Here is a 17,557-nt window from a genome sequence, read left to right as displayed (position 1 = left end):
TGACCACCTGTGCCCTGTCTGGTTTCTCACGTGCTGACACACACCGAGTCCCATGTGCACCAAGCCACCCTTCACTTCTGCTCTTGGAAGGCCTGAGAACATACTTCCTGGCTGCTTCCATGTCAATGGGAGTAAGTTACACCATCCAGAAGGGCAGGGGGGCCAGCATCCATGGCGGGGGGGACTCAATCACTCTGAGGTGGACTCATAGATCCCTCCTGGAGGTGGCCCCAAGGCATAGTTTCTCCTTAACATCTTTCTTAAAATATTCCATATGTTGAGCAACCAAGGTACTCTGCTCCCTGCTTTCTCTATTGGCATCAGAGCCTGCATTCCTGGCTGGTATAGCAAAGCATTCCCTCTGAATGGCTTTCAATCCCCGTTCTCCCATCTCCCTCACCTTTACTTCCCCGGCCTTCAGCCTTTCAACTACGACATCAGCAATTCAATCTGTGCCTCAGGTTCTACTTTCTAGAAAATCTCAGCCTAAACAGTGGACTTAACATACAGTATGTCATAAAAATATATTTAAATGACTGGTAATACTGTGACAAGTATTAATAAACTATGGGGAGACAACAGAAAGGCTTATGGCATCTAGGAAAGGAAAACCTCTTGAGATTGACATCATGAACATTGGAAACAACTTTGGAAGTTGCCAAGATCAACTTCTACATTTTAGAGATAAGAAAGTTGAAGCTCAGAATAATCTCTTCACTTTTCCAGGGTTACATAAGCCCACAATAGCACAGTTGAGACTAGAACCCATGTCTCAGGAGTGTTAAATCAGAATGTAGTCTACTGCATCACTTTGTGTAGAGCAAGGATTGGTTAAATTCCTTCAGTATTTCCAAGAGGGTAGTTTCCAGAAGCTGGTTATTTGAACCTCAACATCCCTGAAGAAGGTATGGATATCTTATCAGGCTATAATCCTAACGGAAGTGCCTTAGACAATACTGGGATGTCTGCATGGACCTAACCATGAGGAATAATGATGTTTGTAATTATCATTATCTTTACTGTTCCCAGTGTAATTCCCGGGCTTGTAATTCCACATGTTTTACAGAGTGCATTCACACATGGATTCCCACTTTCAGTACATAAACAAATTGATATTTATAGTTCATAAGTCAGCTTAGCATCTGTCTGTTCCCCAGAGCCTAACTACCCCTGCGTAAATGGTCAAAATTGCATTTCTGGAGTTACAAGTTTTATCATCCCAGGTCCTGGGCCATTTGAGTAATTCCTAAGGCCCAGCTTAATTTCTGCACAGTCTGACAGCCTCTGCACTCAAGATTACTGTAGGGAAATTACTGCTTCAAAGCACCCACGAGTACCCTAGTAGGCTAAAAATGAATGAAACATTCACAAATATCTAACATTCTTCCAGAGAGTTATGTACACAGAGTGGGGAATCTGAATTAGGATGGTGTTCTGTAACCTTACATAACATCCATGGAGCTCAGTTCCCCCATTCCTAAAATGAAGGCTTGCAACAGATGATCTCTGAGGACTGTTTGCTCTCTAACATTCTATGATTCATTATGGCTTCCTTCTTCATGTATTTTCCCTTTCTTCTTTTCTTAAGTTTGGTCTTCCAAACTTTTTATTACTGCCGTTTAGAGATGTATTTTTTAACCCGCAATACTCTGTTTTCCTTTCAAGATGGATTGAAAAATTTAATTCACTCTCATGAAATGTTTGATATGAGCTGCAGGAAGAGATGCGGCTACAGACATCATCATGGTGTTACAGGTGCCTTTTGCTGCAGTGTGTGGGGGATTTGGCCAGAGACCCGCCCACATTGTATGGAAGTCATGCAGCTTCTTTAAACGTAGGGCTCTCGAAGTGTATGCTTTGCTCTCAGCTGTTACATAATGCATGAGCATATTATATTAACAGGAGCAATTTGGTAAGTCTGACAAAAACAAAAGAAAATGTACTTAATCACAGGAATACTTGCAATTCAGCTATATCTTTTCATAACTATTGGAATGCCTCTGTGTATTTTTGGTTTATACAAAATAGACTGATTGCACTCTTAATGCACTCTTAAAAGTTTATTCATGTGCTGTTCTTAGAAAAGAGGAAGAGAGTGAACAGGATAATGTGATTAGATATTAAGAGCAAAGCAGAAAGAGCAAGAGCAAGAGAATTAAATGCAGTGAGTCACCTAGCAGCATTTGATTCCATCCTCTTAGAAAAAAGAAAGAAAGAAAAAGAAGAGGGAGGGAGGAAAAAAGAAAGGGAGGGAAGAAAGGAGGCAGGAAATACAGACTACATAGGTAGCAATAGCATTAAAATACACTTCTAAATTAGCTGGCCATGGTGGTGTGCACCTGTAATCCCAACCACTCAAGAGGCTGAGGCAGGAGAATTACTTGAACCTGGGTGGCAGAGGTTGCAGTGAGCTGAGATCATGACACTGCACTCCAGCCTGGGAGACAGAGGGAGACTACGTCTCAAAAAATAATAATAATAATAATAAAATAAAATAAAATATACTTGGATCACATTTAGTCCCCGGTGGAAATACAGAACTGGCAGAAGGATCTCATACTTGTGTTTCAAGTAGGTCCCAGGAACTGTGGGCCACAAGGATATTTGGCAGAGGGAAGCCTGAAATTTGTCATCCTTTTCCCTGTGCCTTTTCAAATACCAACTTCTGGATTTCTTGTGACTCTGTTGCCTTCCACTTAACAAAATTGACTTACTCCAGCACCCTATCCTCCACTAAAGTCCACATTCCCTAGGGTATTAAGGATGCGTCCCCCATAGAAGTAAAGCACCATCATATGCATATCTGGGAGAAACATGTTCCAGTCAATGGCAGCCTGATAAATGGTGAAAGCGTATTTTGGAAAAGGGGAAACTGTTTGTGGTGTTAGCTCCTTGTCCAGCAGGATAGGAAAAGAATGTGCCCAGCACCTTGGCATCCTAATTCTGAAACAGTGTCAATCTGTGGTTTAGACTGATCTTGTTTTAGAGTTTCAATGTTTCCACTTCAAACGTTATGGGAGCTTGCTGCAGATAAATCAGTTCTCAGACAGATTACAAGAGTTTTTCAAACCTGACCTTACAGTTATCAACACTCGTCTTTAGAGGAGACACGCTATTATCAGTTCCTTGGTTGACACCATGGTCTTGATGACTGTGATGGTATGTTGATTTTAGAGACCAGAACTAATGGAGGGATTGCAGATAAAGGACAGCAGACTGGATTTTAATTTATAGAAAACAAACAAATATTGGGACTAGTCAGGAAAGAGTCATGTTTCTGAAACTGGAAACTTGTGATTAGAGGAACTATTTAGAGAGATAGAAATATTGGCCGGGCGCGGTGGCTCAAGCCTGTAATCCCAGCACTTTGGGAGGCTGAGACGGGTGGATTACGAGGTCGAGAGATCCAGACCATCCTGGTCAACATGGTGAAACCCCATCTCTACTAAAAATACAAAAAATTAGCTGGGCATGGTGGCATGTGCCTATAATCCCAGCTACTCGGGAGGCTGAGGCAGGAGAATTGCCTGAACCCAGGAGGCGGAGGTTGCGGTGAGCCGAGATCGCGCCATTGCACTCCAGCCTGGGTAACAAGAGCAAAACTCCGTCTCAAAAAAAAAAAAAAAAAGAAATATTACAAAAGATGCGTTTCTATGGCCCATTTCAAGCTGAATTTCTGGACAGAAATCAGCCATCTTTTCCCACTTTACACACTTGCAGGCTTGTTTCTGCCTTTCGAACCATGGTGGGTCATCCCTCCTCACTTCCTCTTTTCCTCACATAGAGATTCAGGGCCCCAGATGACATCAGTGTCTTCTACAACCCAAAATGTGAAAGAGTGACCTGCGGAGGTCCGTCCTGCAGACCCCGAGTCAGCAGAGGAGGAATAAATGTACTCACACACTAGAGTGCAGTGATCGAGTGGGCTAGGGAGGTCATCAGCTGCTCTCGGAGGGCGACTGCAGCTCACTGACTCCTACTTGCTGTTCTTCCTCACATTTATTCAGTATAGATTTAATAACACAGGTTCTAAGTTAACACGCTTGTGGATGATTAACATGGTTCAAAGAGTGGTTTTACGAATGGTAAAAGCTTTGGTTGGGGAGCTTAGAGGAAACACCGTTAACAGGTAACCCTCCTGGCCAACCTAACCCTGAGAGGGCCATTCTGCACCAGGGTTAGTAACTTATTCAGACAAACGTCTCTACATACTTTAACTGTTTGCTTTTCTTATTAACTAAATGTAAATGAAACTGAAACTTCTTTAAGCTGAAACTTCTCCTAAAACTAATGCAAACTTCTCAGCTTTCTAAGGAGGTTTGTTACTATCACCTATAGCTATCTCTTAATGTTTTGCCGCCATGTTGAGTGAATTCCTACAAAAGAGAACTTCAGGTGGCCACCTAATGGCTTCTTCTATACCAGTTCCCTCGGCATATAAAATAACTGAGCTCTCATCATTCCTTCCGATCTCTCTGAGTATTCTCTGCCCATTAAGAGCAGATGTGTCTCAGAGTTCCACTCCTGGTCTTCATCATCACCTGCTCTCTACTCTTCTGCAAAGCCACAGCATCGCCATGTTTTAGGTGGGGTACAGAATCTCCTACTCTAGATTGAAAACTCGAGCTCAACATCTCTCAAATGTCCTAGTTATCATCCTCTGAAGCTCATTATTACTATTTTCTTTGGAGGTTGAAACCATTTCCCAGGCTAGAAAACTCTGAGTTATCTCCTTCCCCTTATTCCTCACCACCCACAATCAATCTGTCTACAGTTTCCATGATCTACTGCTATGCATTCTCACTTCTGTCTCTTTTCTTTCATTGCCTCAAGTAATACCCTAGCTCAGGCATTCCTAATCTCTGCCAGGAACTGTCTAACCAACATCCTACCTCCTGGTTCCTCAGAGTACATCAGCATTACCTGAAGAGCCCTGAGAAATGCAGAGTCCCAGGCCCCTGCCTGGACCCCAGAATCAGAACCTGCATTCAGCAGCATCCCCTGGTGGCTGCTGTACTCACAGAAGTTTGAGAATCACAGCCTCCCTGACCTTGTTGTTGCCCGCATTACCCCTCTTTAATCTTCCCTCCAGGCCGGAACACATGTACCAACCATGCTCCAAGTATTCAAACCAGACTTCTACCATAAATGTGGCTGCATGCAGCATGGTAGTTTAAAATATGGAAACTTGAGCCAGACTAATGCATTTCATAACCTACAGCACCATCTACCCACTCACTGCAAATAGCCAAGTTACCTAACTTTCTGCAGACCTCAGTATCCTTATCTTACTATTGCGCTTACTCAATAGGGTGTTGCGAAGATTGAATGGCATACGATATGATGTAGAATTGGTTTGTGTGATCTATGGGGCACCGCAGAATATCAGACATTACTACAACCACTAGCGTCATGACTCTATTTCTCCTGTGTACTATACAAACAATAACAGGAAAAGGAAGAAACTAAAAACTCCATTTTTAGCAAAACTAGGATATAGACATAATACAAAGATACAGGTAAAGTCAAAGGTCTGGGATTAGGCGTCAGCTGTACCCTATTAAGTAAAGGGAAGATGTGCAGGGAGGATCCAGAGAATTCAGCAGCGGCAATTCCTAGAGAGCCTCAGAACTCACCCGGTTCACACTGGAGCTGCAACCTTTGTTGCAACAATTAACATGGAGTCAGGGTAAGGAGGAGGAGCCGCAGAAATTCTCTTGGATTCATTTTGGCTCAGAGAATTAAAAACAGGTGTCTATCAAAGAGCTCGTGAAAGAGATCGTATTTGAAGGGATTGGGTCTTTCTTTTCTTTGGTCAAAAAGGGGAGGGCATTTGGGTTGTGAAGTTCAGAAGCTACCCTGGTCCAGGAAAATACTGAAAAAGAGAAACATGCACACACAAATGCTCACGTGCATACATATACACATCACCACTCAATAAAAGATTTAGAGTGAAACAGATAGCTCTGTCAACCCATAAAATATACTGTTCAGCAAAGTGCTGTTACAAAGCAATTAAAAATAAGGGGCGTGTTATTCTCCAATATGCTCTGCATATTTCACTCTGTGCTACTCCTTGTTTCGCCTTTATTCTCATTCCAAAAAGCCCTTCTACCTTCAACCTCCAAACAGGTTTAAATAACCTATTTATCCTACCAAGAACATTTCCCATTCTTCCTTTACCCTCCCATATGAAGGAAGCTGCCTCCTTTTTGGGCCTCCACCTAAAATCTGCTTCAGTTCACCTGCTGGGTTTATTATACTGTGTCCTCTATTACAATTCTATTGTTTCATTTACACTATTAAAGCAAAAGCATTTTATTATCAAAAACATCAATAAATGAAAAATAAGTAGACTGTGGCAAATAAAAACTTCTTATATAAGAAGATAAATTTAAAATAAAATTAATTATCCCAGTCAAAATACTAATTATATAGAGTACAACATTTTGGATTTTTTGAGGCTGGAATGCAGTGGCCTGATCTCACTTCACTGCAACCTCTACCTCCCAGGTTCAAGGGATTCTCCTGCCTCAGCCTCCTGAGTAGCTGGGACTACAGGTGCCCACCACCATGCCCAGTTGGTTTTTATATTGTTTTTAGTAGACACGGGGTTTCACTATGTTGGTCAGGCTATTCTCCAACTCCTGACCTCAGGTGATCTGTCCTCATCGGCCTCCCAAAGTGCTGGGATTATAGGCGGGAGCCACTGCGCCTGGCAATTTTAGAATTTTTATAGCAAGAGTACCCCAATCCCACTGACTTTGTACCTTCCCTAGCTTAAGCAATTCAGCTTTGGTTTTTCCAGCAAACGGTAGTTTTCGGATTTTAAAACTTGGACCCATATATTTCTTTCCCATTTTTTTACTTCTTTAGTCACTTCGACTTATGAAGTCTTCACGGTCTTTCACTGAAACACCAGGATGGTTTTCACGGAAGGAAAGAGCAGACAGGAGACTCAGAAGAAAACATGGACATGGCATCCTCACTTCTCGGGATAAACACGGGCCATCTGGCAATGTTCTGATAACTTCACAAATTCATAGATCATTCTTGCATTTTATCTTATTGTTGTGTCTAATAACCCCGAAGGCTCCAAGCCCCTGAAATCATCATAGAGCAGTCTCTTACTAGAATATTTAGAAAATCATATATTGTCCTCCCAGATACTTCTCTTGCCTACCTTTCACCTTCTCCTCCACCCTGTCAAAAATTCTGGGAGATTTTTTTCTGTCTCCAACTCACACAATGAAATAATCCCTGCTGTGAAATCTCACAGGCTCCCCAACCCAATTCTGAATCTCCATACCCAGTATCAATGCTGCGCTCTTGCCTCTGAGTAAGCCATGTGTTTCTGGGAGCCAGGGGTGCCTGCCTCAGCACTGTCTCCTCATCTTGTCTCTCTCTTGTCTTATTCAGTGAACTAAGCACTGTGTGTCTTCAGCCTGAGAATATATTTGATGATCAATATCCCATATCCCCATTTCAGACTTTCTAAGCATGTTTTTGCAGAGATCTCTGAGAAAGCTTGAACTGAAACAATCTCTGTGAAAGGGTGGTAGGACTTGTTCCAGGTTCTTAGCCCAGTAACTATCTTGGCACTTACCCTCACCATCTAAACCAAGACTATATATAGTCAATTTTTCTTTCCTGCCTGTGGTGTGATTCTAAGCCTCTAGAAACAGGAATCCCTTCTTTGGTAGTGAAAACCTCATGGGACTTGTGTGGCCCCTATATAACACAGTTATCTAAAACACTTCATAGGATACTTTACATATATATAGAATTTATATAAGAAATAATGGCTATTATCATTATTTTTATTTTTTCACCTGAACACTGATATCATGTCTCTTCTAATTTTCCTAGTACCTTTGATGAAAGGTGTCAGTTTCCAGCATCTAATGAAAAATAGAACCACTCTTTCCAGTAAAAGGAAGCACACATGCTGCATTCAAATTTCAGATCATTTCTTCCATACCACCAGCAGTTGCCTCATTTGGAGCAATACTCCTTTTCATATGTACCAAAATATCTACACCATGACTTGTGCACAACAGGTGTCTGATAAGAGTGGAAAGAGTGAACAATGAATGTGTATTAATGAAATCACCCACCTGTCATTTTTTTTTTCATTTAGACGACTAACTGCTTTTATCATCAGAATTTAAGATAATTTCTCAGATGTCAAGCTACACTTTCCGACATTAGCACTTTACCTACTCTCTCATGTTGCTTTTTCATTTTTATGAGATATTTCCTTCCTAGAAATTTGAAATTCTGACAAACATTAAAGAGAATCTCTCATATCTGAAAAACTTAAAAAAAAAAGAATCCTTTGGAGAGTGGCAGATGTCAGTGGTGCCCTGGTAAGATGCAGCAAAATGTGACTGCATCCTCTTTGTTGCCCTGTTAAGGAAGACAGATTTTAATTTCCTGAAAGGAAATCCATTCCAAGCCAGCCTGAGCCCACACCATGCTGCTGCTCTCTGCCTATGGAGTCAGAGGCTGATATCTCACCTGCAGCTCGGTAACTGTGAGAAGAAATTTCAATTCCAACCTCGGCAGGAGCAGAGGAACTCAGTTTGGAAGTTTCCATCTTGGTAGTCCATACAAAGAAAGAAAATTCCTTACAAGGGGTTAGATTTCGATTTCTCATTACAGATGGACTTCTTTTTGATAATTCTACAATATAGAATGAAGACCCCATACAGTTTAACTTTTTGAAACAGAAAAGCAGATTTTTCTCTCTATAAAGCAAGCATCTCCTAAGACCTATAAAGGATTTTTTCCTTCCTATTATTAAATGCTTTTCTCTTTCAATAAGCCCTATTTCTCCTTGACTTCCATTTCTGGGCTGATTTTCATTTTAGAAGGAAAAACAAAAATGTTTCTCAAAGGCAACAAAGAGGCTTAGAGCATATATAGCTTGCTCTAACAGGTGTGCCTTACCTCACAGTGTAAGAAAAACAACATAATGATTCATTTTCAGTGAAAACCTGACTGTGTACAAAATTCTCTAAAACAAGGATGTTCCCTGGCAGCCAGTTTCACCATATGAAAAAAGCTTAATTCAGTGTTTACCATCACAACAGGGCATTCTGCAAGTATTATACCGAAAAAGGAAAAAAAAATTACTGTTGGTTACAAGAAAGCACACAACAGCTCAGTGCACACCTGCCCTGGGCCATATGGCTGTGTGTGGAAGCATTTCTTTCTTTGTTATTGCATGGTTCTCAGGATTAAATGGACCTGTAGACAAACAGTTAGACCCTAATCAATGGTTCATTTATGGGCCAATCAAGTAAAACTAAATACCTGAAGAAGAAATTAAATCCAGAGTACTTCTTGGAGACCTCCAATTTCAGAGGACATAACAGCTAATCCAAAGTTAGAAATAAACCAAACACTTCTCCTCTTTTTGTCTTACAAATAATAACAACAGATTTCCCCCCAGATAAGTCTCTTTGATGTTTCATTGTTAAGTATTGATGATGATTTAAACAGCCTGCAAAATAGGGTTGATTTCTTTCTTGCCATAGATGACCCCACGGCTTGGGGACCACTGTGCCATATCACGCTGAGAAGGCTCAGACTGGGTGGCTGTGAATGGTTAACAGAGGTGTGTACATGTTTCTTATTTTGTTGACCTGCAGCTTACATATCTAGACTAGGTGACAGAGCAAATTCATGATAGGCAGTTGAGAGAAGCAGAATGCAAGAAAAAAGCCTGGGGCAGGTTGAACCCAGATTTCAGTCCTATCAGGGAAGAACACCAATTCCTACTTGGCACAATTAAGAGGCAAGAAAGAAAGGTGAGGGTCAGATGTTGGCAGAACAGGAAGCTCCAAATTTGAACAGATTGAGTATAGACTCAGAATCTGCTCCCATCTAGGTCAAATCTAACAGAGGGTGCCAGGAAGATGGTCTGAGAACGTTAGCAGAGAAACTCCCAAGTTCCTTGCAGAGAGATCTGTTTGAAAGAAGACTTCCCACTGGCCCAGCTGCTGCATGAGCCCAGCCCTCCAGCCCTGGAGCTACTTGTAGTCATGGTGATAAAGAAACATTCTTTCTAGAAGGAATATAGTAGCTTTTCAAACATGGTGACCTGATCTTGTGTCCAGGAGGGGTAATGCACGACCACCTACAACAGTAACAAGAAATTAAAAAAATCTGCACAACCAGATCCAAATCATCTCAACAGTTGGCAAGTGACTGAAATCAGGGCTCATAAATAAGGCTGATGGTTTAGTGTTTACAATACATTACACTTCAGGGTCTGTCCAGAGCAGTCATTACTCCATGAGGGAATTACAATTTGCATTTCTTACTGTCCACCAAAGAATATTTCCGAGAGTGGTCTGCGACAGTCATCTGCCAAAAACACTATTTGGCAGCTAGCAGTGAAGAGTCTGTGGTTCCCAAAAAGTACAGTCTGTCTCTCTGGGAGTTCACCACATTACATTAGTGGACTCCTCATCGGGACATCCCACCTGACAATATCAGCCATTATGACTCTACTATGGTGCAAACAGCTCTTAAATAATGCATGGCAATAAGTGGGCCTGAGTTCGTGTCTGTGGGCCAAACCGAGTCTTAGTCTCTTATTAATAAACATTGGAATGCGCAGTTAGGGAGGTGATCTTAACGGATGGCTGTCCACCAGCAACAATTGGAGCACCAAATTATGCCTCAATAAAATAACTCTGCAGAACAAAACACATTATCCCCTGATCCTCACAGCAGCTATATAGCTGTCTCTGACGCCCATTTCCAAAAGAGACTTAATGTGAAGGATTTAATGTGTAGGTTTATGTTATTTCATGTTTTTGCAAATTAACCTACCATAGGAAGCATCTGCCAAGATGCCATCAAAGCCATCAGAAACGTCCTTGTATTTGCAAGTGCACGAGTTCCCTAAGCTCCTTCACCCTCATTGTTTTGCCTTCAAAATTCCCCAAGCCAAATATTTCTGTCTGTATTCTCAAAGGAGGCAAGTGTGTTTGTGCACTCCTATTGGGCTTTTCTGTCTAGAATCAATGGACTAAGACATTAATAATAATGGTGTTTCTGGAATCTTTGCAGTGCAAGATTTGGAGCTTTTGACACAGCCTTCTGCCATCTCAAAATTACTTTCTACAAAATGTGTTCCCTGAAAAGGGAGTACAGCAAAAGCATTTCTCTAATACACATAATAAAATTAGAGAGCAAGAAAGGAAAATGCTATACTTATAATTGCCTCTGAAGATGAGTTTCAAAACTCAGCTTTATGGATGATGAAAGTGAGAATGAGGGGACTCAGGTACCTGCAACTCTGCCTGCAAACATGACTGCAAACCCTCTTGATGGTGAGCTCTCACACTCTTGCCTGCAGGTGGGAGGAGGCTGTCTCTCCTTCTCTCTGGCATCAGCCATCATTTTATCCTGGTAGAGATTTCTGTGATAAGCATCGTGAAATTTCCTGTAGACAGTATGGACTTTAATATCTATGTGATGTCCTGACTTCCACCCTTTCCTCCGGGGTCACTGTGTGGAGCACCTCATCTCTTGTCTCTTGACATATACAGACAATGACCACCCACTGGGTGTCTTTTTCCCTCCTACCCACTAACAAACCTCCAGTCTCTGCAGTTATTAAGGTGTGAATAAGCAATACATGCTTGCATGTCATGCAGTAATTGTTCACCTGTAACCCATTACTTATTTTACAGATGAGGAAACAGGCCTAGAGGAAATTCCTTTACTTAAAGTCACACAAATGCTTAGTGTTAGAACTGGAACTCCAAACAATTTTCCTTTTCTAAACACTATAACATGGTACTGCCTGTATCCACAGTGTGTGTACTGTTCAAAGTTCTCTCAGGAAAATCGTTCCATTTTATTTTCAATACAAACCCAGGCACAGGAGAACAGGAGTCACTGTCTCCTATTTTTAAATTTGAGGAAAACTCTCTCTCTCCAGGGAAAGGGGGATGGCTGGAAAAGTGTGGTTGCCGAGCTGAATTTAGATTCCAGCCCTGTCAGCGGTGAGCTGTATGACCTTGAGTAAGTTACTTAGTGACTTCAGGTTTTGGTTTTCATTCTTGTTTTGTTTAGTTGGCAGATAATAATTGTACATATTCACAGGGCACACAGTGATGAACTGATGCATTTAATGAACAATGATCAGATTAGGCTAATTAGCATACCCACCATCTCAAGTATTTATCATTTCTTTGTATTGAGAAGGTTCAATATCCTCCTTCTAGCTATTTGAAACTAATATATTATTGTTAACTATAGCCATCTTACAGTGGTAAAAAACACTAGGACTTGCTCTGAGAAAAACAAGAACCTGAAAAATGAGAGTGAAAACCTATAGAAGAGGTAATTATGAGAACTAAATTAAATGAGTGTTATTTTATAAAATGCATGTGGTCCATAGTAAGCCTGTAATAAGCAGAAGCAGTTATTTCTAAATCTCAGTACCAGTGCAAACCAGTTCACAGCCTGTCCCCTCTCTGAGGACTTCTCACTCTATCCTGATCCTGATGGATTCTTTCTTTGGATTATCTACCAAACAAACTTCAGTTGTTCATATTCATTTAACATATCCTAGCTACTGAGACTCCTTGAAGGAAACACAGAGGAAACCCTCCAGAATTTTATCCCCGAGCTTGTATCCACAGTGAAAACATAGACATAGGAAGGGACCAGGAGGAAACAGGCCAGAGGAGGGAAGAGCAAGTCTCGGGGTTTGGCTAATGAGGAGGAAGTGCTAAACAGAACAATGATGTTTTATCTTTTTGTGGTTCACTATTAAGTTTTCAAGAATTAAAAAAACTGGTTTTGAACTAAAACATGTTTGGATATACATCAACACCCAAAACATAGTTTTTGAAAAACCATAAAATGTGGCTTGGTCAATATAGATATTACCCTTTTGTACAACGAAATGGTGAAACGATACTAGAATATTGTTATGTAATTAATCCAGATCGGCGGCTTTTCAGAGGCTGACAGTGACACTCAGTGACTCGCCTGAGTTTGCTCCCTAAGATCACTGACTACCTTCCTACGATGGCCAAACAAAGACACCGATGACAAACACGGTAAAACTCACCTGAAAGCCACAGTGACAACTTTACTTCCTCTGCAGATCAACCCTCAAAAGATTTGTAAATCAAACTATGGCCATACCTAAGAGATACTGCAGGTGCAGTTCCGGCTCACTATATTAAAGTTAATAATGCAACAAAGAGAGTCACACATACTTTCTGGTTTCCTAGTACATTAAAAGTTACGTTTACACCATACTGTAGTCTATTAACTATGCAAATAACATGCTGTCTAAAAAAGCTAATGTGGGGAATCTTGCATGATACCACTACACCAGCAGTGCTGTTTAAAAAAGCTAATGTGCATGCCTTAACTAAAAGATAATTTATTGCTAAAAAATGCTAATGATTATCTGAGACTTCAGCAAGTTATAATCTTTTTGCTGGTAGAGGGTCTCACCTCAATGTTGATGGCTGCTGATTGATCACAGTGGTTACTGAAGGTTAACGTGGAGGTAGCCGCTTCTTCACATAAAACAACAGTGGGATTTCGCCAAGATGGCTGAATAGAAACAGCTCCAGAGTGCAGCTCCCAGGGAGAGAGATGCAGAAGGCAAGTGATCTCTGCAGTTCCAACTGAGGTACCACGTTCATTTCAATGGGAATCATTGGACAGGGGGTGTAGTGCAAGGAGGGCAAACGGTGGCAGGGAGGGGCACTTTCTCACTCGGAAGTGCAACTGACCTGATATCGAGGACTTCCCCGTCCTGGCACTGGTTTAGATACTGTGATTCTCCCATACCCTCTTCAACCCCCAGACCAGGAGATCCCTGCTGGGCTGAAAAGTGCTGTGAGTTAACAGCACAGATCTGAGCAGCAGCTCCAGCCAGCACCATGGGTTGTGGGCACAGATCTTGGAAAAAGTTTTGACTAACACCGAGAACGCCTGCGGGATGGAGCTACCTGCTCCCCAGAAAGAGAGGGAGCTGAAAGCAGGGAGACAGGCGATACGGCTCCATGAGACCAGCAAACTGAAGCCTCCTAGCTTGAGAGTTTTGCAGCCAGCACATCAGTTTGAGCTCAGTGCAGGATGATCAAGTTTAGTGGGGAAAAGGGTGTCTGCCATTGCTGAGATGGGTCTAAACCTACCTGTGTAAACAAAAGCCAGAGGAAGCTTACACAGCAGCTGGACTGAGCCAGTGACAGCCCAGCAGCACCTGCACAGGCAGACAAGGGACAGATTGCCTCCTCAAGCAGCCCCCTGACCCCTGTATAACCAAAAAGACACCTCATACAGGAGAGCTCTGGCTGTCACCTGGCAGGTACCCTTCTGGGATGAAGCTACCAGAGGAAAGATCAGGCAACAATCCTTGCTGTTCTGCAAGGTGGGTGATTTCCAGGTAAGCAAGATCTAGAGTGGACCTCCAGCAGCTCTACAGCAGAGGGATGTGTCTGCTAGAAGAAAAACTATAAAATAAATAAATAAATAAATAGCTTCAACATCAAGAGAATGGACATCCACTCAGAAACCCCATCCGAAATCACCAACTTCAAATATCAAAGGTAGATAAATCCACAAAGCTGGGAAGAAACCAGCACAAACAGGACAAAATTATCAAAGACCAGAATGCCTCTCCTTCTCCAAGAGATCACAACTCCTCACCAGCAAAGGAACACAACAGGATGGAGAATTAGTTTGATGAAATGACAGAAGAAGGTTTCAGAAGGTGGATAATAACAAACCTCTCTGAGCTAAAGAAACATGTTCTAACCCAATGCAAAGAAATTAAAAACCTTGAAATAAGATTAGATGAAATGCTAAATAGAATAAACAGCTTAGAGAAGAACATAAATGACTTGATGGAGCCAAAAAACACAGCACAAGAATTTCATGAATCGATCAGGCAGAAGAAAGGATATCAGAGACTGAAGATCAACCCAACTCAATGAAATGAGAATGCAAGATTAGAGAGAAAAAGAGTGAAAAGAAATGAACAAAGACTCCACGAAATAAGGGATTATGTGAAAAGACCTAATCTATGCTTAATCAGTGTACCTGAATGTGATGGGGAGAATGAATCCAAGCTGGAAAACACTCTTCAGGATATTATCCAGGAGAACTTCCCCACCCTAGCAAGGTAGGCCAACATTCAAACCCAGGAAATAAAGAGAACACCACAAAGATATTTCTCAAGAAGAGCAGCCCCAAGGCACATAATTGTCAGATTCATCAGGGTTGAAATGAAGGAAAAAATGCTAAAGGCAGCCAGAGAGAAAGGTGGGGTCACCCACAAAGGGAAGCCAATCAGACTCACAGCGGATCTCTTGGCAGAAACCCTACAAGACAGAAGACAGTGGGGACCAATATTCAATATCCTTAAAGAGAAGAACTTTCAAACTAGAATTTGATATCCAGCCAAACTAAGCTTCATAAGTGAAAGAAAAATAAAATCCTTTATGGACAAGCAATTGCTGTGAGATTTCATCACCACCAGACATGCCTTACAAGAGCTTCAGAAGGAAACACTAAATATGAAAAGGAACAACCAGTACTAGCCACTGTAAAAATGGACCAAATAGTAAACACCAACAATACAATGAAGAAACTGTGTCAACTAATGGGTGAAACCACCAGCCAATAACAAAACGGCAGGATCAAACTCATACATAACAATATTAATGTTAAATATAAATGGCCTAAATGCCCCAATCAACAGACATGGACTAGCAAACTGGGTAAAAATTCAAGACCCATTGGTGTGCTGTATTCAGAAAACCCATTTTACATGCAAAGACACACTTAGACTCAAAATAAAGAGATGGAAGAAGATTTATTAAACAAATGGAGAGAAAAAATAGTGGGGGTTGCAATCCTAGTCTCTGATAAAACAGACTTTAAACCAACAAAAGTCAAAAGAGACAAAGAAGGGCATTACATAATGGTAAAAGAATAAAAGAGTCAATGCAGCAAGAAGAGCTAACTATTCTAAATATATATGCTTCCAAATCAGGAGCACCCAGATAAATAAAACAAACTCTTAATGACCTACAAAGAGACATAGACTCCCACATAGTAACAGTGGGAGACTTTAACACTCCGCTGTCAATATTAGATAGATCAATGAGACAGAAAATCAACAAGGTTATCCAGGACTTGAACACAGGTCTGGACCAGGCAGACCTGTTAGATGTGTACAAAACCCTCCACCTCAAATCCACAGAATATACATTCTTCTCAGTACCACGTCACACTTTCTCTAAAACTGACCACATAAAGTAAATCACTCCTCAGCAAATGCAAAAGAATGGAACTCATAATAGTATCTCAGATCACAGTGCAATCAAATTAGAACTCAGGATTAAGAAACTCACCCCAAACCACTCAACTACATGGAAGCTGAACAAGTTTCTCCTGAATAAACAATGAAATGAAGGCAGAAATAAAGGTGTTCTTCGAAAGGAATGAGAACAAAGACACAACGTACCAGAATCTCTGGGATACATCAGAAGCAGTGTCTAGAGAAAAACTTAGAGCTATAAATGCCCACGTTCAAAGTGAGAAAAGATCGAAAATCAACACCCTATTGTCAAAATTGAAAGAGCTAGAGGAGCAAGATCAAAAAACTTCAAAAGCTAGCAGAAGACAAGAAATAACTAAGATCAGAGCAGAAATGAAGGATATAGAGACATAAAAAAACCCTTCGAAAATCAGTAAACCCAAGAGCTTATTTTTTGAAAAGATCAACAATATAAAGAAAAGAAAGAAGAGTCAAATAAATGCATAAAAAATAAATAAAGGGGATATCACCACTGATTCCGGAGAAATACTACCATCAGAGATTACTACAAACATCTGTATGCAAGTGAACCAGTAAACCTGCAAGAAATGGATGAATTCCTGGACACTTACACCCTCCCGAGACTAAACCAGGAAGAAGCTAAATCCCTGAATACACCAATAAGAAGGTCTGAAGTTGAGGCAGCAATTAATACCCTACCAACCAAAAAAGCCCAGGTGCAGACGCGTTTACAGCCAAATTCTACCAGATGAATAAAGAAGAGCTGGTATCATACCTTCTGAAACTATTCCAAAGAATATCACAAAGAGGGAATCCTCCCTAACTCATTTTATGAGACCAACATCATCCTGATACTGAAACCAGACAGAGACACAACCAAAAAAGAAAACTTCAGGCAAATATCCATGATGAACATCAATGAAAAATCTTCAACAAAATACCGGCAAACTGAATGCAACAACACATCAAAAAGCTTATCCATCACGATCAAGTTGGCTTCATCCCAGGGATGCAAGGCTGGTTCAACAGATGCAACTCTATAAAAGTAATCCACCACATAAACAAAACCAAAGACAAAAACCACACCATTATCTCAATAGATGCAGAGGAAGACCTTTGACAAAATTCAACAGTCCTTTATGCTAAAAACTCTCAATAAACTAGGTATTGATGAAACATACTTCAAAATAATAAAAGCTATTTATGACAAACCCACAGCTA

This window comes from Callithrix jacchus, chromosome 13 (genome assembly GCF_049354715.1).
Source record: "Callithrix jacchus isolate 240 chromosome 13, calJac240_pri, whole genome shotgun sequence".
Lineage (NCBI taxonomy): Eukaryota > Metazoa > Chordata > Mammalia > Primates > Cebidae > Callithrix > Callithrix jacchus.
Note: the sequence above shows the minus strand (reverse complement) of the source record.